This window comes from Rhipicephalus sanguineus, chromosome 2 (genome assembly GCF_013339695.2).
Source record: "Rhipicephalus sanguineus isolate Rsan-2018 chromosome 2, BIME_Rsan_1.4, whole genome shotgun sequence".
Lineage (NCBI taxonomy): Eukaryota > Metazoa > Arthropoda > Arachnida > Ixodida > Ixodidae > Rhipicephalus > Rhipicephalus sanguineus.
The window spans coordinates 159,073,802-159,097,067 of record NC_051177.1 but is presented as its reverse complement, the minus strand read 5'-3'; the positions used below and the strand labels follow the sequence as shown (position 1 = coordinate 159,097,067).

Genomic DNA, 23,266 nt, shown 5'->3' with positions numbered 1-23,266 from the left:
TTAGGAAACGCAGCGACAGCGCGCAATTTCTGGGGATCTGGGAGAATGCCGTCCTTGTACACAACGTGGCCTAGAATGGTGAGTTGGCGCTTAGGAAATTGACGTTTTTTAAGGATTAATTGCAAAGCGGGCTTAGTCAAGCAACCAAGGGCAGCTGAAGGTAACGCAAGTGCGTTGCGAAGTCAGGCGTGAAGCCAACGATGTCATCGACGTAGCACATGCAGATCTTCCATTTAAGACCACGCAGAACGTTGTCCATCATTTCGAACGTAGCAGGCGCGTTTGAAAGTCTGAAAGGAATTACGGTGAATTCATACAATCCGTCTGGCGTGCGAAAAGCTGTTTTTTCGCGATCGGTCTCTGCCATCGGCACCTGCCAGTAGCCTGACCGCAAATCTAACAAGAAAAAGAATTCGGCACCCTGTAAACAGTCCAGAGCTTCGTCGATGCGCTGTAGTGGGTAGACATCTTTCAGAATGATCTTGTTCAATCGCCAGAAATCAACACAGAAGCGGATGGAACCGTCTTCCTTTGTGACGAGTACCACCGGAGACGTCCATGGGCCCTGTGAAGGTCGAATGACGCTTGGCGGAGCAAGTCGACGACATGGTGGGCAAATGACGCGGCGTTCTGTAACGCATACGCGATAAGTACGATGCCGCAGCGGTGAGTGAGAACTAGTGTCGATGTGGTTTTCGAGTGCTATGGCATGACCTAGAGACATTTGTGCAACGTCGAAAGAAGGGTGGTAGTGCTGAAGGATGGTGAGAAGCTGTGATCGCTGCGAAGGTGGCAAATATTCGGCAATAAATGGTCGAAATATATCTGTAGATGCTGGGTCAGGCGCGCAGAGGGCACCCAGTTCGCAGACGGCCGTAGACGACACCTCATCGGGGACGGAAATGATTCATGTGGAGTTGACCGTCTCGACGTGGCTAAGGCATTCGTGACAAAGCAATGATAGCGGTGATGAGTGATGATTATAAATGGGCATCGTGGTGAAACCTTCGACAAAGTCAAGAGCAGCACAAGGCAACGGAAGGTCTCTTCGGGTAACGAAGATGTGAGATGGCGTAAAGAAGACCGTCCCATTGGATATGGTGCTGCACGAGACTGGTACGAATGCCGAAGAGCACGGAGGTATATAGGTGTCGTCAGTGACGACACGTTTAGCGGAAAAGTGGCTCGACGGAGGCTGGGTCATTGGTTGAGCAGAATTCAACCTCAGCCGGAGCACAATGAATTACGGCGTTGTGACGCGACAGAAACTCCCATCCTAAGATAAGAGCATGGGAGCATGATCAAAGAGCGATGAACTGTGTCGTGTACAGAACGAAGAGGAAGTACTATAATGTAACAAGGAGGACGTACTCCGGCATTGCAGCCGCCGAGAACGGAGATCCAGGATGGTAGAGCAAAGGTAGAGGGAACGTTATCCAGCACCTCCACCAAATATAAAGGCAATTTCTTGAGCGTTGAGCTGGTCGCTGGTCACGGAATTTTACAAACGGACAAGCAAGAGCAAGAACTTTTGATAGGAAAATTAGCACATTTACATTTGTAGCCAAAGCTATAAGAATGCTACGTGGACAAACTTTTTGTCAAGTACTAAGGTTTTCATTCAGAGAACTCCCAATCAATATCTTTCTGACAGTGCACTACAAGGAGCGGATGCCTATTTTTTCCTTTCGTATACCTTTTTACCCATGCATAAATCCTGCGGACTTATTTGGCATATTCAGTGCCCGTGTGTTTTGAGCAGTCGAATAATTTCCGCTCGCAATGCCAATTGCTAGCCTGCGAAAGAGCTCAACTGGCAGAGCGATCGCCTAGGAAACGCGTCAGTTTCAGGATATGATTTGCGAAGAAGGATAAATTTTCAAATATGCGGTTTATGCTTGTGAGAAATTAGTATGCGTTCCCTCTTGCTTTGTGCTACAAACGAATGAATGTAAATTGTTCCTTATAACCCCTCTTTTGGTTGTGGAATTCCGCAGGACACAATTCGATTCGTTACGCATTCTTGAGGGGATGGTGTGTACGCGTCACTATTTATCAGTGTCATTGCGAGAATTCTGTTATACAGTGCAGTAAAAGACGAACCGTAGCCGCAATAAAAAAAAGGCTAAAGTTTATGTTAGCCCTAATTTCAAACCTGCAACAAGCAAGAAAACCCGAAGGAGTGTTTTTCGTCTTGTACCAACGTAAACTAGTAAAAAAATGAAGGCAGCCTCGCACGAGTAATGCCCAGCCTAAAGGAACAGCAAAGCTGGGTGGCCTTCCTTGTTTTCTCTGTATTTTTATTTAATTTTCTTTTTACTTGATCTCTTTTGCTCACGTTTTCTCTTTCCGGCTGTTTATTCTATCTTTCTTTTGCGTCTGTTTCTTTCTATTTCTTTCTATCTCTCTCTATCAATTTTTTGTTTCGTTCTCACTATTTTTCTCTCTACTCCCCTTATTCCTCTATTTTCGCTTCCTGTTTCGTTCTCTCTCTTTGTCGTCCCACCATGGTGGTCTAGTGGTTATGGCGCTCGGCTGCTGTGTTGCACTGCTCGGCTGAGTTGTGTTGCACTGCTTTAAACGGATTTCACACTTGTCTCCGTTGCTTCCGTTACTGCAGCAAGAAATCAGCTATACATTGCTGCCAACAAAAGAATTATGTCGAGGGTAGTTCGGTTAGCTAGAGTTAATTAGGACGGACAGACCGCAGAAATCACGTTGGCAAAGATAGACAGTACTGATGTGATGGACAACCGCCGATGCATTCCACGCCTGAAACATGCCTCATTTGGTGCTATGGCCTGCTTACCTTGTGCGGTTTCGCTCAGGCTTGGTAATATCCATGAAAAGGTTTTGCTCACGCTTGGCAATATCCGCTCTCACATTCGCTGTTATTCAATAATTGCTCAGCAATAAGTCAACATTTTTTTTCAAATACTTAGTCAAAGTCAAAGTCAAAGTTTATTTTCCATTCTGTCGTACAGAAAGAAAGGACTGTGAAAAAAAGCTGTGTTAAACAGCTTGACTAGTTCACAGCCCCATACAAAAAGAAAGCAGAAAATAAATATAAAGTAAAAAGTCGGAGCGGTAGCAGCACCGTGGTAAACATGGCGATATGGCACCTCACGGGCAGTGCCCCACCACAGGGCGTACACATTGCAGTTGTGATTTCAATACATATACGAACCACAGATTGAAAAACGAAATTATTACACTGTGTAGAAAAGATAAACATGATAATGCGATTGTCATCCAGAAACAAAATATAAGACATATACACTGCATAAAAAGACATTATATAGATTACAACATTATACATAATATAGATTACAACCCTAGAAGTATCTACATGCAAGTGAAAAAAGCAAATATATATCTAAGACTTTTGATTTGGGACTGAGAGAAAAAATATGTAACTGAATGTACTATTGATTTAAAGATCAAGTATTATATTGCAAATAATTCATGGATGTCGTGGTATGAGCAGTTGAATAAGTCAAAACCTTTTAGGTCACAATAATTCAGAAGAGCTGGAAGAGTGTAAGATAAACGCTGTTTGCCGGAGTTTAACCGTGTTTTATCAACCTCCCACTTCTCTCCATGACTGGTGGGGTAGTTTAGATTCCTTGCGCGCAAGTTGGCTAGACTGCGTAGATTTTTTGTGTGCCTAATAGTTTCTGATCTGAATTTTCGGCTTAATGCATAATTATATAGCTGGTGCACCTTAATGGGCCTTTTTCAGGTCCGAACAGCGCCTCTCGTGGAGATCGCTGAAATCGAAACTGAGGGTCCATGGCCTCCGAAGTTGCCCGCCGCGTGCCGGTAGACATTCTCGGAGGCCTGGTATTTTTCGGGAAAATTTGCAAATCTTCTACGCCAGGTGGCGTTCAGTTCGCTCCTGTCGCCATGCTTTGACCCTCAAAAAACATGGCGCGCGTGTCGTCACCGCCGCCGCGCATGCGCAGACTACCCTTCTGAAAAAGGCCCATTATTCCTGAGCTACAAAATAAGGGTCTAGTGGATGCCACAAAATGAGCATTGAATATATGCCTAATACATTTTTTTCTGAAGCATGTATATTTTATCAACATTAGTAGCCGTCGTTGTACCCCACACCAATTGACAATAGTTTAAACGAGAGTTAAAAAGTGAATGATATAGCAAAAGCTTATTTTTTTTGGAAGCAAATACCGAATTCGACCTATTACACCTGTTACACCTGTTCGACCTATTACACCTGTTCTTGGGCAATATCCTCAACAAAAAAAGCACGGAGCATATACTGAGCAAGCTGAACAGTTTTTTGTCACGCCATTGAAAATCGGTTGTTTCAATAAAATTAGCGCAGCTTGCACTAAATGGCGCAATACTGGGTCACTGCAGTGCTGCGTTTCTAGAACCGATGCCATATTCCCCAACTGCATAATCTCCAGCCTGCTTCTTGCGTACCTTTGCATTAAAGTCGCCCACCATTACAGTATACTGTGTCTTTACCTTACTCATTGGTGATTCTACGTCTTCGTAGAAGCGTTCAACCAGTTTATCATCATGGCTGGATGTAGGCGCGTAGGCCTGTACCACCTTCATCTTGTACCTCTTATTAAACTTAATTACGATACATATCACCCTCTCATTAATGCTATAGTATTCCTCTATATTACCAGCTACATTTTTATGAATAAGGAATCCCACCCCTAGTTCTCTTCTGTCAGCTAAGCCACGATAGCATAGGACGTGTCCGTTCTTCAGCACTGTATATGCCTCTTGTGGCCTCCTAACCTCACTGAGCCCTGTTACATCCCATTGAACACCCTCTAATTCCTCGAATAGTACAGCTAGACTCGCCTCACTAGATAAAGTTCTAGCGTTATACGTAGCCAAGTTCAGGTTCCAATGGCGGCCTGTCCGGACCCAGAGATTCTTAGCACCCTCCGCTGCGTCGCAGGTCTGGCCGCCGCCTTGGTCAGTTGCTTCGCAGCCGCTGGGGACTGAGGGCCGAGGGTTAATTGGTGTATTCATGTGGGAGGTAGTGGCCAAGTACTACACCAGGGTGGCCAATCCTGCTCTGGTGAGGGAGTGCATTGCTGGCTGTGGTCGCCAGTGAGGCTGCACCCCAGGCCTTTTTACACAATTCCATCATCACGCGGATTTTTTTTAAAATCCGGTTGGGAATTGTCCGGCACCGGGATTCGAACCACGGACATCTTGCATGCGAAGCTGATGCCCACAAGTGGGAACAAATTTCAGACATCAAGTTCAGCTGTGAAACACTATATCCACTGAGCTACCACACCATTTCTGCATTCTACTGCCACCAACTCCAGGGTGTGTTCAGATTAGAACGTCGGTGCATGTCCGTCGACCCCATATAATTTCACCGAAAAAAATATATTTTGTTGTCCGAGCCCCCAAGACCGCAAAACCACTTTTAGTCTTGCGAAAAAAAAAATTGACCTTCTTTAAAAAAAAAATTTACAAGTCTCCACTGAGCCGCAACCGCCTTTTTCGAATTTCGCGGAAGTGGGATTTCAATGAGACGCTACAAAATAACTATTGTAGCTGTAGGTCTGACGAATTTTCTCCACATACTACGGATAATTTGAGTTGACGAAACATTATTACTCTGCAGTTTTGAGGCTGTTCTTTTAAGAGAAAAAAAATCGCATATTCGACACAAAGTTCAATAATGCTCAAATTTAAGAATTTTTTTTCCGCGCGTATAAATGCCAGACTTCCCAAAATTTTTCAGAATATTTCCATATGTTAGGTTAACAAATGTATTGATCGAAATCGCTGAGAGTGACTTGAAACGTTGACCAGAAATGTTCAACTAAGGACAAGTCTAAAAAATGCAATATTTCGAAGATCATTTAAAAAAACACCATCTTCGATTTTCTCTAACTCTTCATAATTAAAGCCAAGCACAGTATTGTAGATGATGTGCCCTCCCCTACAATTTGTAATTAAGGCATTAAAGTGTTAATTTCCCCTGCACTATTTCGTTTGTTTCAGTGATAAGGCTATTCTTCAATTACTTCGTTATAACCGATAATTCGTTATATCTGTGTTGGTTATATCGAGGTTTGAGTGTATGTATATACCGTATGTATCGTATTTTCTTGCTTATAACCCGCACAAATTGTACAGAAAATAGGGAGCCAAAGTCTGATTGCAGGTTATACGCAAATTTTGTTGCTCAAGTTGCCTTCACAGCAGTGCACGGGAATTTTATTTAACCTTTTATTTTTCCGTGGTTAGTGGTTGGAAGTCTGAACTATATCCTGGGATGGATTATATGCGAGAAAATATGGAATTCTTTCGTAGTGGCCTCACTGGTGTGAGCACATTACCCAAAAATGTGTCCTTATGTATTTCCGAAGAAAAATATATCTGCACAATCCACACCTCCTCTCTTGCTCATGCTCGCTGCTGTATCTCTATGTGCTACCTATAAAGTACATATATGTGTATGAGTGTAACCTTGCTTGCGCAATTTATTTTAAAATAAGTTGCGTGTTGAAATAAATTTGATTTGATGCAAACTGCAGTTGATAAATTTTGGGCGGTAATTCTGCCCAAGTCATCACAAAATTCGTTTCCTGGCAGCCAACAGTTCGTGGGGCAAAACTTTGTTTAATATAGATTAGCTATAGCCAAGCCGAGCCGAGTGGTAGCCAAGCCGGTCAAAAGTGGAATTCGTCATAGCATGGGGAGACCAAACTAAGTGTGGAGCATGGTCTGCTATATTCAGAAGTGCAACGCCAGAGGGGAGTTACTAGTAGAGTTTGCAGAACGCAATAATTTACGCATCTTGAATACCTTCTACAGAAAACGGGCTACTCGTAAGTGGACGTGGAGGAGTCCTAATGGCGAAACTAAAAATGAAATAGACTTCATAATGCGCGGCCACCCGGGCATTGTACAGGATGTGGAAGTAGTTAACAAGATCTGATGCAGTGACCATAGAATGGTAAGATCTAGAATTCAACTAGACGTGAGGAAGGAACGGCAGAAACTGATACACAAAAGCCGATTAATGAACTAACTCTGAGAGGGAAAGTACAGGAATTCAGAGTTTCACTTCAGAATAGGTATGCGGCTTTAACCGAGGAAACCGACCTTAGTGTTGACGCAATAAATGATAATCTGACTAGTATCATTAAGGAGTGTGCAGTGGAAGTCGGGGGTACAGTCGTCAGACAGAACACTGGTAAGCTATCCCAAGAGACGAAAAACCTCATTAAGAAACGTCAAGCTATGAAAGCCTCAAGTGCAACAGACAAAATAGAGCTGGCGGAGCTTTCGAAGCTAATCAATAGGCGTAAAGTAGCCGACATAAGAAAGTATAATATGGAGAGAATTGAGCATGCTCTAAAGAACGGAAGAAGCCTCAAAGCTATGAAGACAAAACTGCGCATAGGCAAAAATCAGATGTATGCATTAAGGGACAAGGAAGGCAATGTCACAAACAATATGGATAGAATAGTTGAGGTAGCGGAAGAGTTCTACAGAGATCTGTACAGCAGCTTAGACAGTCAGGATGATAACGTAAGAAGCAGTATTAGCGCAGAGGAATCTGACATCCCACCAGTATTGACAGGAGAAGTAAAGAAAGCCCTAAAGGGAATGCAAAGAGGCAAAGCAGCTGGTGAGCATCAGGTAACATCAGACCTGTTGAAAGACGGTGGAGAGATTATGTTAGAAAAACTGGCCACCCTGTATACGAAGTGTCTCTCGACGGGGAGGATACGAGAATCTTGGAAGAATGCCAACATTATCTTGATCCATAAGAAAGGGGACGTCAAGGACCTGAAAAATTACAGGCCCATAAGCTTACTGTCCGTTGTCTACAAGCTATTTACAAAAGTAATTGCTAACAGAATTAATACGACATTAGAGTTCAATCAACCAAGGGACCAGGCAGGATTTCGTACAGGCTTCTCAACAATAGACCATATTCATACTCTAAATCAGGTGATAGAGAAATGCGCGGAATACAACCAACCCCTATACATAGCCTTCATAGATTACGAGAAGGCATTTGACTCGGTGGAGACATCAGCAGTCATGCAGGCACTGCGGAATCAGGGCATCGACGAAGCCTACATAAACTTAATGAAACAAATCTACAGCGGCTCCACGGCCACTATAGTCCTCCATAAAGAAAGCGAGAGAATCCCAATAAAGAAGGGCGTACGGCAGGGAGACACGATCTCTCCAATGTTATTCACCGCGTGTTTACAGGTTTTCAGGGCCCTAGATTGGGAAGAATTAGGGATAAGAGTTAATGGAGAGTATCTCAGTAACCTGCGATTCGCTGATGACATTGCATTGATGAGTAACGCGGGAGCCGAATAACAGCTCATGATTACTGAACTGGATACGGAAAGTAGAAGAGTAGGTCTGAAAATTAATATGCATAAAACTAAAGTAATGTGGAACAATCTCGGCAGAGAACAGCGCTTTGCGATAGGTGGCGAGACACTGGAAGTTGTAAAGGAGTACGTCTACTTAGGACAGGTAGTAACCGCGGAGCCGAACCATGAGAGTGAAATAACTAGAAGAATAAGGATGGGATGGGGCTCATTCGGCAAGCATTCTCAAATCATGAATGGTAATCTACCACTATCCCTCAAGAGAAAGGAATATAAAAGCTGCATCTTACCGGTACTTACCTACGGAGCATAAACCTGGAGACTTACAAAGAGGGTTCAACTTAAATTGAGGACGACGCAGCGAGCGATGGAAAGGAAAATGATAGGTGTAACCTTAAGAGACAGGAAGAGAGCAGAGTGGGTCAGGGAACAAACGGGGGTTAAGGACATCATAGTTGAAATCAAGAGGAAGAAATGGATATGGGCTGGGCACGTAGCACGTCGGCAGGATAACCGGTGGTCGTTAAGGGTAACTGACTGGATTCCAAGAGATGGTAAACGCGTGAGGGGGAGACAGAAAATTAGTTGGGTAGATGAGATTACGAAGTTTGTAGGTATAACGTGGCAGCAGAAAGCACAGGACCGGGTTGATTGGCGGAACATGGGAGAGGCATTTGCCCTGCAGTGGGCGTAGACAGGCTGATAATGATGATGATGATGCAGTGCTGCTGGGCACATTGCTGGTGCCGGCTTGGTTAGGCTTTTACCTTCTCACCTGTCTCTTCCCCAGCTCTCGCTCTACTATAATATACATAGCTATGCTTGCTCTCTTCTATCGCAATGGGCCACAGACATTGGGCAAATCCCAGTACTCACCATACTGGTCCACTAAAACTTAAGCGAACACATGGGCGGCAAACACCAATTAGGGGCCGCAAGTTTCATCATTCCTTGTTAACCATTTGTACCGAGTGCTTAGACGGTGAATGAGCGATACCGCTTCATGATAATGATAATTGTCTATCTACTACACACGGCAAACCACGAGCACAACAGCCATGCTGTAAAATGATCAACGGTATTTGAACTATAAGCCTTCATGCGTGTTTTCTAAGGGTTAGTCCTACGCTTTCATACTTTGCAAACTTTGTCACAAAAAGTGATTTTTGTACAAGGAACAACGGTTTGTTGTTCCACGTGTTTAATAATAAGCCATGCAATGATGGATTATAATCAGAATGTGCTTGATAATAATGCATCATTCCACATTAATAACCATCAAATCAGGTGACTTTGAATTCTTGAAAAGTTGCGCGGAGACCTAGCATTTTGATAAAACCCCTTTTATTTTTGCATATCCGTAGAAGGTAGCAATAACTTCATATATCCTATTAGCAGTCCAGTACAGCAGGTACTGCTTCGCGGCACACAACTTTTGTTCCGTGTTTCTTGCATGTTGCAACGGTGCGATTTTGTCCTTTATCGCCCATATGCTGTAAAATCCAAAGAAACAGTTATGTTGTATATCAGGTTATTCAGGACGACGCGTGCGTGATCATTGCCTCAGAGTTCAGGAACGCTGAAGGATACGTCAAAATACATATGTCACAATTCCAGTCTGATATGTTTTATGAAGTAGGTCTTTGATCAAGTGCAATTTTTTTTCTGAGAAATGCTGAAGCTTGCAATTGAAAGGAAATATGTCATGCTATCTGCATCCGCAGGAAGTGTCCGCATCGAAAAATATCCCGGCTTTGACATTTTGTCAGTCTGCTATCAATAAGGCTGCAGAAACTAGAGGCAGAAAATTCGGCCGTCGCAAGCTACCAAAACCCATGAAAAGCACACGAGAGTATGTATGTATGTCAATTAAATACATGGCAAGTTAGAAATATGTTATACAATATAAATGACAGCTCTTTTTACATTTTCGTAAAGTAATACTATTGCCTTCAAATTATGTAGTTCGTTAAATCGAGTATTTACGGCCTGACTTATCCAAATCATAATACAGGAAAGCTTGGTACTGCAGTATGTAGAAATCAGTCTTCCTTATTTCTCATCTTGCACTTTATCACATCCATCAAGACTTCACTGATGCTTCAAAAAGTTTCACGGATTGCAGTGCTCAGTAATCAATCAAATCTATTACTAAGCAATGTCTAAGCTTTCGGAAATTGCACTTAAGGCACTAATTACTGACAACGATCTGATGCTGTGCATTTCGCTTAGTTTTAATCTGCCTGCTGGACTGTTTTAACCGATGCACTTTAGTGCACCCACTCAAACGGCGTGGGGTGACTTTTGAAAAGTTAATTGTAGCGCAACAATCACTTATTCGGCATTTGCACTCCACTGGCATGTTCAGTAGGACGATCTTTCTGTGTGTTTGTAATTTGGAGCAATTACGCTTGGTGAATTTGTAACAGCGGAGCCGTAAGAAGTTTGTTGTCCGCAGAAAACCACACGGGGGTATGCGCCACAGCAATAGCGCAAGCCACACTACCAAGTACAGCAGTTTCAAGCGTTAAGGGAAAGCTCTGCTCGACGAAGTGGAGCACGTGAAACACGTGAGCCACGTCAAAAAGAGAGAGGGAAAGAAAATAAGAGAAAAATAAACTGGAATAACACAAAAATGATAGAAAGACGTAAAACACAGAGAAAGAAAGAGAAAGAAACAGGCAAGAAAAAGGAATAAAAACGGACAGCAAGACCGAAATAGAAAAAAACAGACACAAATAAAGCCAGATAAAGAAGCAGAGAGATAGAAAGAGCGAGAAAAAATAGACAGAGAAAGAAAGAAAGATAAAGTAGCTAATAGAAAAGAACCGGTACAAAAAAAGATAGAAGAAACAGAGAGAAACTGACTGAAAGAGAAGTAGGAAATGAAAAAAGGACAAAAGAGGAAGACCGCCCAGTTCCGCTCTTCCTTCAGGCTTGGCCCCCTAATGCAAAGGTGCCACAATTTTTTAACACGAAAGTGTCTTATGCCGCGGTCCACCAAAACTTCACTGACATCATTTTCGTCACGGATGTGACGCCGGTAATATGACACAAAGTGATGACAATGAAAGCCCACAACACACAGCTTCGTTCATTTGTATGACCTAGGGCTCAAGCCCACGACCTCACAGTGCGTGACGATAGATGCGGGACGCTCTACCTACTGCGCTACCGGCGCAAATGCGCGATGTTTCATAAAAGGGGCTGACAGATCTCACACTTCCCCCTCACAGTGTTCTTGGTTGGTGGGGGGTGGTGGTGCCGTCTGGAGGCGCCTAATTGAAGTACTGAATTATGACACTAATGAGGCCTTCAGTGCGTATACGGTGATCCGATTCGGTGAAGATGCAGTTACGTGCCTTGGGCTTGACGTCGTGTTAGCCTGTGACGGCTCGTTGCCAGAGTACTGCAGCTTCCACATGCACTAACGGTGTTTTTCTGTGGCCTCCTGCTTCGAGTGTGATAGCACTGACTACTAAACCTGCTGCAATAACTATCATAGAAATGCAACGACGTCGACGCGTGAATGTCGCGCGTTGAGTGCAGAAATGCGAGAGCGCTGGATACGGGTCTTTGCGAACGTGTTGGGTAAGCGAATTACTCGCGTTCTCCACAGCTGGTCGCATGAGAAATTGGGCTAATGTGGCTCTCCTGTTGTTGTTTTGTGTAACCCTGAGGGAGAAATGTGGTAACATTGACTATGAAGCTCAGTAGAGCCTCCGACCGCGGTGCGCACCGTGTTACACGCAGTCAGGGGTGCTTCATATGTCGGTCTTTCTCAGGGTATAGCGCTGACCGAAAGGCAGGGTATGACGACGGCGGGGGTGGCTAGCGACACAATTGCAGCGGTTCAGCGTCCTAGCGCGAGCGTGGAGGAGGAGCATTGCGGAGGACTGCAGCTACGTAGCTACCGCTTGTGTTTCAGACTGCTCTGTTCACGTAGTCCCTGTAATTACTGTATCTCCTGGTGTGCGACGTCAGCAATCTAGTTCACTTCATGCTGCGAAGAAGGCAACGAGTTACGCATCTCCCCTCACACAATCGCTCTGTTGGTCTCGCACTGGACGTTGTGAATTGCAGCGATTCAACCTACGCGTAGGCTGTCGTAGGAATGTAGGGGTTGTATAGAGTGCTACGAATTTCTAGTGCCATTTTGATCGTCATGGCCTCCACACCGAATTCCATGACCATCTTGTGCTGGTTGCAGAGAAGTCGGGTAAACAGTTCTTAAGTCACTGCATAAGGAAATGAATCTTCTTTTCCTTGGACATATCGTGGCCGGCATGGTGAAACAGACAGACAATTTCTTTGCACATCCAGATGTTCCTGTTCGCGTGCGCTACACTTGTGTTCTACAGAATTTCGGCCCTTTCCTTGCGGGCAACGATCGTAAGTGTACACAGGAATCCGGTCCAGAAGAGGTGCAGTGTTGTTGCCGTAGGTTGTCGCTTCACGAACCAGGTCCTCGCGCCATCTTCAATGGGGAAATTCACGTGGCGAAGTTTGTTGTACAGTAGCAGTTGTTGAACGTGGTTGCCCGGCTGTATGCTTCCAACCAGCTTTCCGGGTCTTCACATGGTCCACGGAATGCTGGTGGCTGCCGCGGCTGTTTCATGGCAACAGTTTCAGGTGATATTGTGTGAGTCGTTGAGGCAGATGTCGTCGTCTCCGAGGCTATAGGCTTATCGAACAGGAGTCTGTACTATGGCGCCACCCTTGCTGCCTGCGACTAGCACGATGATCCGCGGTGGTTTTGTCATCTTCTCCAAGACCTTAGCTGTGTTCACGTCTTTTTGTGGGTGACCAGAACATGAAAAACAGCATCTCCATGTCACATGGTTGTGACGGTGAAGAAAGAAAAGCGCAGGCAATAAAGATGGAACGCTTTATTGGGCGAATGCCCCCTAAAATAAGTAACATTCAATATGCAGCGTAAGCGGCGAGAGCATGTGTCGGTCGTCGGTAATCTGATGAACGGTGGTTCACGTCGTCATTTATACATAAGTGATAGAAGCTTCCAGCGTTATCACTGGTGGTCACGTGAGGCCACGAATAAACTTGACTATTCGCGTTATGCGCGTACGCTTAACAGAACGATCTGAAACAATCGCGAAGCTTCCCAAACAATACGGCGCTGTCTGCGGAAAGCGTTGCTAACAGCTGTTGTTTACGATACCTGAATACATCATAATAAAGAAATAAACGCGCGTGGCAGTATAGTATCCACCGAAGGTTGTTTTTTAGAGCGTAATATGTTATAAGCTACAAGGAATCAGCTGATCTTCGTGGCGATGCCGTCCGCCGTCGTAGCCATTGATGTCCTTCACATTTATGCGCCCAACAAAAACAATAAAAGAAAGTTGTATTTGACATCGAATGAAACCAAGGCATATTGAGTGGCAGATAAATACACTGCAAGGTCATGCTGGTAGTTCTCACACCAGGCTCCACCACATGTGAATTGCGTTAAAAGTGGGCGGTTCGAGGATGCACACTTATTACAAAAGGCTCAGCAGTAATTCATCGTCATTATGATCATCATCAGTCACCGCACGAAGAAAGTTTGCAGCTACACAGGCGCACACAATGCCTTCCGGACTCGTATTGGGCGCTTCGCTTAGTCGTAAGATAATCGTAAATTACGGTTTCGTGGGTATTTTGCATTGGCACTTGTACCAGGCGGCCTACAGGTGCGCTCACATTTCACCTCGAAGGGGATGCGAGCGGCGAAGCTCCGCTGAAATCCACTCCTTTGTCCGCTTCAGCTGGCCGGAAAACCACGTGCGGAGCGCAATGTGAAAAAATGAGTCCGAGACCGATTTTTCCGCCATGCGATAGCCCAACACCTTTCCGCTTCACGGGAAGCCACACTATGACTGCACTAGACAATACTGCTTTATTAGATTAGTTCGGTTCCTTTCGGTGGCAGGTTGTCTTTTTGCCCACTTTACTTTCTTCTCATCTATATTGTCTCTATCACAATTGCTACAATGCAATTAGCATTCCCTATACCATCCGTGTCTTCATTATCTGCTAGGTTTATTAGGACTGTGTCAAACAAAAAAAAGAAAGAAACGAGCCCTCAAAATTCCGTTCTTTCCTTCATTCATAACGAGGGCCTCGCGCAGGCAGACCTCATGCGTTCACGTTGTATGCGAGAAATTTGTTGGTCAACTGTCCACTGGTTAAACCATCTCGTGTTGCGTGGCGTCAGCTGACAAAGAAAAACGCGTTCCACGCTCGCCATCACAGCTACGAGAGTCGCTGACTAACACTCCCAGGTTTTCATGGACATAAATACCCGATCAGATTAGGTGGACAACGGGACGACCGCCGCCGTACCACCATAGGTAAGAGCATCGGGCGCGTGATACGAAGGTTGCAGGTTTGGTCCCTGCCGGCGGCAAGTTGTGCTTTAGTCAAATATAGTTTCTTTCCATTTTTATCACAGTTACTACAGTACGCTTAATACAATACAGTTAGCATCTCCTATGCATTGCTTGACTTCGTTACGTGCTTGTTTTCATTAAAGTCGTATCAAACTAAAAAAGAAACAAGCCCTCAAAATTCCCTCGCTTCATTGTTGTAGAATGTGTATCTTAGGATGAGTCACATGAAACTTCCAAATGGCATTATTAACATGGAAGCTCTACTATTTAAAAGGAAGGTATTCTTACGGTGCAATTAGTTCCAACCGCATAATACCCATACATCCTCTTGGTTCCATTCACGAAACAGGTATAAGCACAACCAACTTGAGGCATCCCGTCTACCTGCAAAAAAAAAAAAAAATTCGGCAAGAAGTTTCGGAACAACTTATTCAGAATGTTTTATTGAAGTAGAATGAATCTGAATGTTTTCCGCTTCATCAATACAAGTCATTTTCCTAACTCTGTTACAGGATTTGGAAGAAAAACAGGTGACGTTAATATTATAGTTTCATTACGTCATACGGTAGTTTTACCGTTTTACGGTAGTTTTATGACACGTCATACTGTAGCGCTTTTGCGAAGCTGTCGTTATGGTGCTCTGCTCAGCCATGGCTGGCAATTTTTCAAAAAATGAACAATTGCACAAAAAAGCAAAAAAAAAAACACAGCGGCCAAGCGAAAGAGACGACGACACTTACGCAACGGTCTAACTTCATGCCTCTTTTAGAGTGTTACCTGTCTTTAACTATTCTTTCCTTTAAAGATTAACTCCTTTTGCAAAATGAGGATATTTGTATTGGCTCCTGGGATGACGTCTGTTTTGTGCCATATCTCTCTAGCGCACCTAGACAGAGCTATGTTGGAAGTTTTTGATGGTGACGAAGTTTCCATTTCTTTTAGGTATGTTCATGATTTTTGTATTATTTTAAAAAAGCAGCCTCCTCCGACCTATTAACAAACTGTGCAGGACGTTTTATCCCCTTTCAAACTGCAAGGGAACGGTTTATACTTTACTTACCAAGTGGAACAAGATCGCACGTGGCGGTTTTTAGATAATAACATGAACCTTATTGATGGAAGAAGCGTTTCTTTGATGTGTCGTCCAAGCGTGCGGAAACTATTAATACCTTATAACTCCACCCACTCTAAGACAGTGAAACGTGCGAATGCCCTCATGTGCCTAAAAGCGCCGTTAAAGGAATCTTGCTGTCATAAAACGCAGGAAAGCTTTGAAGGTCAAGTTCAGAAGCTGAAACAGGCTGGCTATCCACTCATATGCTAGCTCATTTGATGAAGTGCTGTTGCAGAAAGTTAAGAAAGAAATGAACAGAGATGGCACAAAGTGTGAGGCTTCTAAAGAAAATACTAGGCGAGCTGTTATCACTAAAATGCATATGATAACCCATAACTTGAAACTTGAAGTACAGTATACCAACAGCTTTTTCTGCACCAAGAAACTACCTTCTTTGTGCTGCAAAACTGGTCCAACCAAACAAAAAAATAGATTGTCCGAAAAATATAGAAAATCTGTTTGTCGAATGCGTGGTGAATGCTGCTTACAGGATCCCGCTGACATCGGAAAAGTCGCACATCAGCCACGTTGGCCGATGTGTAAATAATCGCCTTGCGGACCATAACCGCGCATTACAAATTGGCGCAAATACTATCGTCTCACATTTTTGCAATGTCTGCGGTGTGAATAAAAAAAAAACATGGCTGATCACTCTGCCATAGGAAACGGTATAACACGAAAGTGAAACGTGTCTTCAAAGACGTAGTTGAGCGTTTGATGTGCATTGTTCCGGCACAAGGGCGAAGGACTGAATGCTGTAGGAACAAATTGTAATGTCACACGAACAACGGCAAGCAGGGCGAAATTCGCAACGTGCTGCTCCAGCAGAAAGGACGCACGGAAAGAACATACAGAGGATGAGGGCAAACTAACATTTGTCACAGCTCAACAGTTGAAGCGCGCTGCTGAAACGCAAAGGAGGATGCACGAAACGAACGCACAAGTATACACAGGATGAGAACGATGTAACTGTCACATTTGTAACTTATTTGTGTGTGAGCAACCCGCTCATTCTTTCTCTGCATGGCGGCACATATCCTACCTACAATATTGGCAATCCGTAAAAAGAACATTACCTCTGCATCTACCTCGAACAATATTTAGCCTGCGAGATACGCAATTAACGTAAGGAATAACTAGGACACCCATGTTACTTTTGTTTTCGGCAAGCACGCTCGGACATAACAGGCTTCTTTAAACATTCAGCAACAGTGATCGCTGCTACGAGAGGATAACGTGTACCTAAAAAAAACGGGTAACATGTGCGTTAAAGCTGGTACTCATTTTGTGCTCCCACGATTTCGTGAGAGAATGAGGGCATGACATGGCTATACCATTCTTTACAACCTTACAATGTTTCGACGGGAAGTTTAGGTGTGGTTTTGAAGTTATATAAAATAGCCAGGTTCTTTGGTAGTCGAAACAACACTCCACAGTCGGCGCCGGAGACGCATAACTCGAGGTGATATAAACGTAGTGGAAAGATGCGAGTACTGCCACTATACGAATAGCGGCGAATGTTTTGCTGGTCGCTTGAAGCAAAGACTGCAGAATAATAGACGCTGGACAAGTTTCGAGGATAATCTTGTCACGGGATCATGACGGCGATGAAGGAGGCAGTCGCCGTGTCCAAGATGAAACTTTTTATTTGGCGGAACTTGTGGCCGGGAAACGGAAAGTAAAATTACAAGCAATACACACTGTGCTCTGATAGCGGTGAGCTCAGCGTCGGCCGTCAATAAACTGAACCGTGGCAAGGGCAAGGCGCGTCGGCATTTATACATGCGGTATCAAATATTCGAGCCTTATCGCTGGTAGCCGCGTCAGTTCTATAATAATCTCAGCTGTTCGCGTTTGCGTGCTCAAGCCTAACAGATAATCCTAAAATAATCTCGAATGTTCCTAGACATTCTTGTGCGTCTTGCGCAAGGCAGCAGCTACACGTGCAATATGCCGGTAACAATACCAACAATGAAAGGAGCGCGTGTGGGAATCGCGACAACTTGTATTGACAGACTATTTACAGAAGAGCTACAGACACAACAGTGACCAAGAAATTAGCAGATCAAGCAGTGAGCTAGTAGTTCTATGCTGCAATTTTTGGCGTTGAACCAATGTTACGTGTTTTTAACGGGATAGCGTTAAACAGATCGTTTCGCAGAAATTCCGGTGTCGGTGTCGGCGTCGTTGGTTGTGACCGAAAAATCATCATCTCATAATAAAAATGTTGCGTCTAAGTGAGAATCGAATCCAGGCCGTCTGCGTCGCAAGCAGGTGTTCTACCACACAACCACACCTCTGCTTGGAACTACACTGAAAGTAACTTTCATGCTTCACAAACATACGCATCCTGTAGAGAGGTGTCACTGTACGAGATGAAAGACCGCAGTAATATTGCGTGGTACAAGCGTACATTGCCATACCGCGTCACATCATGTGAATATTATAACGACTAAGTAGATTAAATCCAGCCACCCATTACAAAAGCCACACACATTGCGGCTCGCATTCCCTTAATACCAGGTAGTAGGTGCATCGCAACTTCAAAAAAGTTTCTTGTGCATAATTGCTCCTGGTTTACAGCAGGCTACCCATTACATTGCACCTTAGTGCGCACATTGCGTCATGGTCTAAGTACGTGCTAGGGGCAGGATATCACTATCGTGTTCAACGGTAAAAGGCGAAGCTTAAGCGTCCCCCAATTTTTGTAAGTGATGTAGCAGTGTTCACATCGCGGGCTTACCAAGCACGTCGAAAAGACTGGCGTTTGAAGGCGACTAATGTCCGACATAACGTCAGTACTCACGTTACAGCACGTAAGTCCGTATTATCGAAACAAAGTGCACTTTACGGTGAGATGATGTGAATATCATGCATAACTTTCGTTCGCGTATTCCTTCGGGGTCGAGCAACACTTGAATATCATCACAGAAATACAAACGCAATGTAGACTGCTATAACAGCACAGCCAACACTAGAACCATAGGCGGTAACCTGACAACACCTGCATTGTAGGAGTACATATGTAGCAGAAGTGTTGAAAGGCGGGCAAGTTGGTATAGGTTCATACTGAAAATTGGCAGCGCAAACAAACGGGACACAGAAGAGGCCTGTTTGTGTTCCTCTTCTGTGTCCCGTTTGTTTGCGCTGCCAATTTTCAGTATGTATATATGTAGCGTTTATTCATTTGTTAAAACATTAGATAGCCAGCACCACAACTCCACTTGACGTTGCACCGACATTACTCCTGCATAGGGTGTTTTTCCAAAGCAGTTTCTAGACGTGGCGTGGCTCTGTGGTAGAATACCTGACTGCCACGCATAATGTCTCAGTTCAATTTCTGCTGGGCCACTAAATTTTAATCTTTGCATTCGGTCAACGCTGCCAATGCCTGTTTTTCTTGACGCTCTCGCATTTAAATTACCAAAGTCTGTTTTCGCCGTTTCTCGGTCAATCACCTGTACTTATCAATCACCTGTGGCGCATACCAGTACACCGCGGCCCGTGGTAAACGGGGATGTGCCGCACGTGTCTGGAGGAAAGGGTTTGACGGCGTACGCGGCAGGCTTTTCACGTTATACATGTCATGACCAGATAGTCATCTTTGGAAAATCCTCTTACCATCCCATGCGAATATTGGCCCGCACCAAGTTAAGGAGGCGATCATGAGAGCACCCAGACTTAGGCGGCTAGATACATAGACAGACACGTAGATAGAAACGGTCGAAATGTCTAGGTTTCGGTAAAAATGCTTCGCACAAAAAAAAACTTTCGAAATGAATGCTTTGTTGGCCAACATTATGGAATTCGGCGGAAGCGGCAGCGCCTAACACATGACGCGAATCAACAGCCTTTTGGCAATCCTGTTGATGCTGAGGTGAAGTACACGTTTCAGATGTTGCGCACGATGAAGTAATGCAGCAGGGGTCAGCCTCGAACATAGCATACGCAGCACGCAGCACGTTGCAGACGTACATCCTTGCTTACAGTAAACTAAAGCTGTCTATTAATGGAACTAGGAGGTCGCTAACTCATGTGCATGCCTAAATTTGATGAATGCACTGTTTTTTACCGACACAGGAATAGAGAAGCGCGTCTGATCGCTGACGCGTGGTATATCAATAATAGTGGTAGCGCATGCGTGAGCCAACCATTGACTAACCCCGCAGGATTGATGCGTACCGGATCGATCGATATCGCTTTTTGCCTGTGCATGCGCGGAGAAGTTTTTTGTGTCTACGTTTCTTTTCGCCACTGTGCGCATTTTCAGTTATTAGTCCGCGTTTGTGGTGTCTTCACCTCTCTTGTGTCCGTCGTGCACGCTCTGTCTCTTAAACATGAATATCTACCAACTAGCTCAGCTTCTGTTATTCTAAGTTTCTACTAAATTGTGATTAGCATACATGAAGATTACAGCTACATGGGTTTGCCAAAATATCCTGCAAATAAAGGCTAATACACGTGTTCCTACTACTAATGCTACTACATGGAGATTACAGATACATGGGTTTACCAAAATATCCTGCCAATAAAGGCTAATACACGTGTTCCTACTACTACTACTACTACTACTACTACTACTACTACTACTACTACTACTACTACTACTACTACTACTACTACAGTTTATTGTCTGCGCTTATTTCGAAAGCATTCGAAGTCAAATCTAGTGCGACATCACATAAAACATGCGCTACGAACTAACTTGAGCACCGACGTATGAACAAGCTTTCATGATTTCCTCTCCAGGAATGAACAGTGTTGCGCTCCTATGAGGAGTGGACCTAGCGCTTAAAGGAGCAAACAGAGAAAAGACCCTAGTGCGCTCTATGTTACATGCATTGTTACAAACAGCAATGAATGAACGTCACCATTGTTCCCGGTTTTTCATCGGAGCATCCGTGTTGAATTTCAGTTAATATGCAGGTTCCATTAGTACATATACCCGATTTTCTTGTCATTTCTTCGTTGTAACCCAACGCTAAAGTCTGAAATGGAAAGAAAACAATACATTGTTGTTTTAGAACTCATGTTCTCATTATGTTCCATAGAAATCGCTGGCTAATAAGCAGGGCTGTTTTACTTGTTCCGTCGTTTAGGTCACTTTACATTACATTGCACATTTACATTTCATGAACCAAAATAGATGTCTCCTGAGCAAATGGTCCTGACGCCATACCTTCCTATGTGTTACAGTCATTCTCTGCCATTTATCGCCCAATACCTGGTAATCGTTTTTCCGACATCGTTAAGTTTTCTGTCATTATGTGGAGAATGAAATGTTGCATACACCGTTCCAATACACAAAAGCGCCCGAAAATGCTGTCTCTAGGTATATGCTAATTTCTCTTACATCTGGGTGTTTTAGAACAGTAAAATACCTATTTTGCACACAGTGCAAAAACATCTAGACATCGACTAATTTTTATGATATCTGAGAATGGTTCTGGGTGAGAATATTCCCGTTCGATGGAGCTATACTAAATTAGTCACAACCATTTGTTCTCATTGGACCTAGGTTGGTGTACTGATTGACTGTTTTTCCTGGATTGCGAGAAGGTGTTTTATTAATTGATTGTATTAAGTGTTCCGTACAAGGTCGTAAGTAGTGCGCTTTAATTTATAAAGCGCACTTCGACCATGATACTCTGAAATCGGGAGTGCAGCAGCAATCTGAACATCGACATACGTAGCTTTAGTTCAGCAGCTTCTAAAATTAGATGACTGCATCACTTGACTAATGTAAGTTCCGTTTCAGAATACGCCTTTGTAACCTGGGACCCTCAAAATAAACATTTTTCTAATTGCTTGAACGCGTGCAAAACCGCGCAGATCTATTTGTTTGTCCTAATTATAACTTTAGCTCTTGCAGTAAGTACTACACACAGTGATAGGCTGCAAAGAAAAACCACTAGGCAGTCGTAGGACAAATATGCTATTAGAGATGCTCTTAAAAATGAATCGCGGCATGGTTGGAATTGGCAGTCAAATTTATTTTCCCCTCCTCATTTTTACAGCGAAACCTGTTATGAGATCACAAGGGCCGTTTTTGGCGTAGTAGTTGACGGCCGCCGCCGCCGCCGCCGGTGTCCGTAACTACTATCGCACGAAATATGAAAAAAAAACTAAATAAGAAAAAAAATATCCGCGATAGAACGAGGTTCGAAACTGGGCCCTCTGCGTGGGAGCCGAGTATTCGACTTCAAAGCCATGCCGGTGCTTGAAACTGCTTTGTAATAAGGGCCTATACAGGCTTCCTCTCGGGAAGGAACCACATTAACGTAAGTAATGTAGCGTGGTCGAAGAGTAAAATAACAACCAGGCGTCACACAATCTGAATTGCTCAACGACTAGGTTGTTGAATGCTTCCAACGCGTTACAAAGGGCTCTGCCATAATTCTTCATCGGCATCAGCCACAGCACCAACACAGTGCACATAATGCCTTACAAGTGTTTAGCCTGCAGCACAGTTCTCCGCAGAATGACGAAAAATTGCATAGTGGCTGATTCGCTACATCACAAAAATTATGATGAAATATAGCGTAGTGGGTTCCTCGCAAGTGCACTTCTAATGGTTGCCTAGGAAGCCCATAAGGCTCCCATTATCCATTTCCTTAGGGTCTCAATAATGTTATTCCCCCCCTCTATCTCCTTTTCACGTTAAAGTATGTTATAAAGCGTGGTGGGAGAGTTAAATAACGACCGGGCGTCACACAATGTGAATTACGTCGACGCGGGAAATATTTCAGGCAGCTCAGATTGATAGACTGGGCGGAATTTGCGGAAGCGTATCGTCTATCTATTTAGGAAAAAATTATAAATTTTTTTACAGGGAAGTTCTCTATGGCTCGGTTACCTGGTGTACTATGACCTACGCGCGGAAAAATTCTCCCCTAAGAATTCAGGCAGTTCTACGCCGTGTAAACCTTTGGCGGGGCTGGGCAGTATTGCGAGAGAAGAGTATATTGTGACAATATCTTAGAGATACTATTGAGTATATCTATTTCTATATCAATGAACATTTGGAAAATGCGGCTTATCTCAGTGGCGAAATACTTTTACGATGTATCGATTGCATCGCGATACAGTGCAGGATGGTACTTCTCTGACGGAAATGAGCTGACGTGTTTTCAATGCGGAACGGGAGCCATTTCTACTAAATCAAGCAAAAGCGCGGCGCTGGTGTGGGACACAGGATGGACAGCGAAGGGACCCGGGAAGAGATATGGCCATGCTAGAAGGCTATGCGGCCACAGAGGTGGCATTTACTCGTTATAACGCCAACTTGTGCCCTTCCGCAGCGGTAGAAAATCACATTTTGTTTGCGAGTCTTGTGTTGAGGCTGATTCGGCGCTTGTTGCTACTGTTGCTTAAGTGCAATTAAC

At 44.0% G+C, this 23,266-nt stretch overlaps 1 long non-coding RNA gene across 1 annotated transcript; it reads right to left on the bottom strand.

Annotated features, from left to right (window-relative positions):
* Positions 1–9,763: 9,763 nt before the first annotated feature.
* On the bottom strand, positions 9,764–20,863 carry LOC119381354 (uncharacterized). The gene is made up of 3 exons (XR_005181399.2): positions 20,753–20,863; positions 15,056–15,151; positions 9,764–9,868 (listed from the first exon to the last, which is right to left on the bottom strand). It is a non-coding gene; the product is annotated as an uncharacterized LOC119381354 (long non-coding RNA).
* Positions 20,864–23,266: the final 2,403 nt, after the last annotated feature.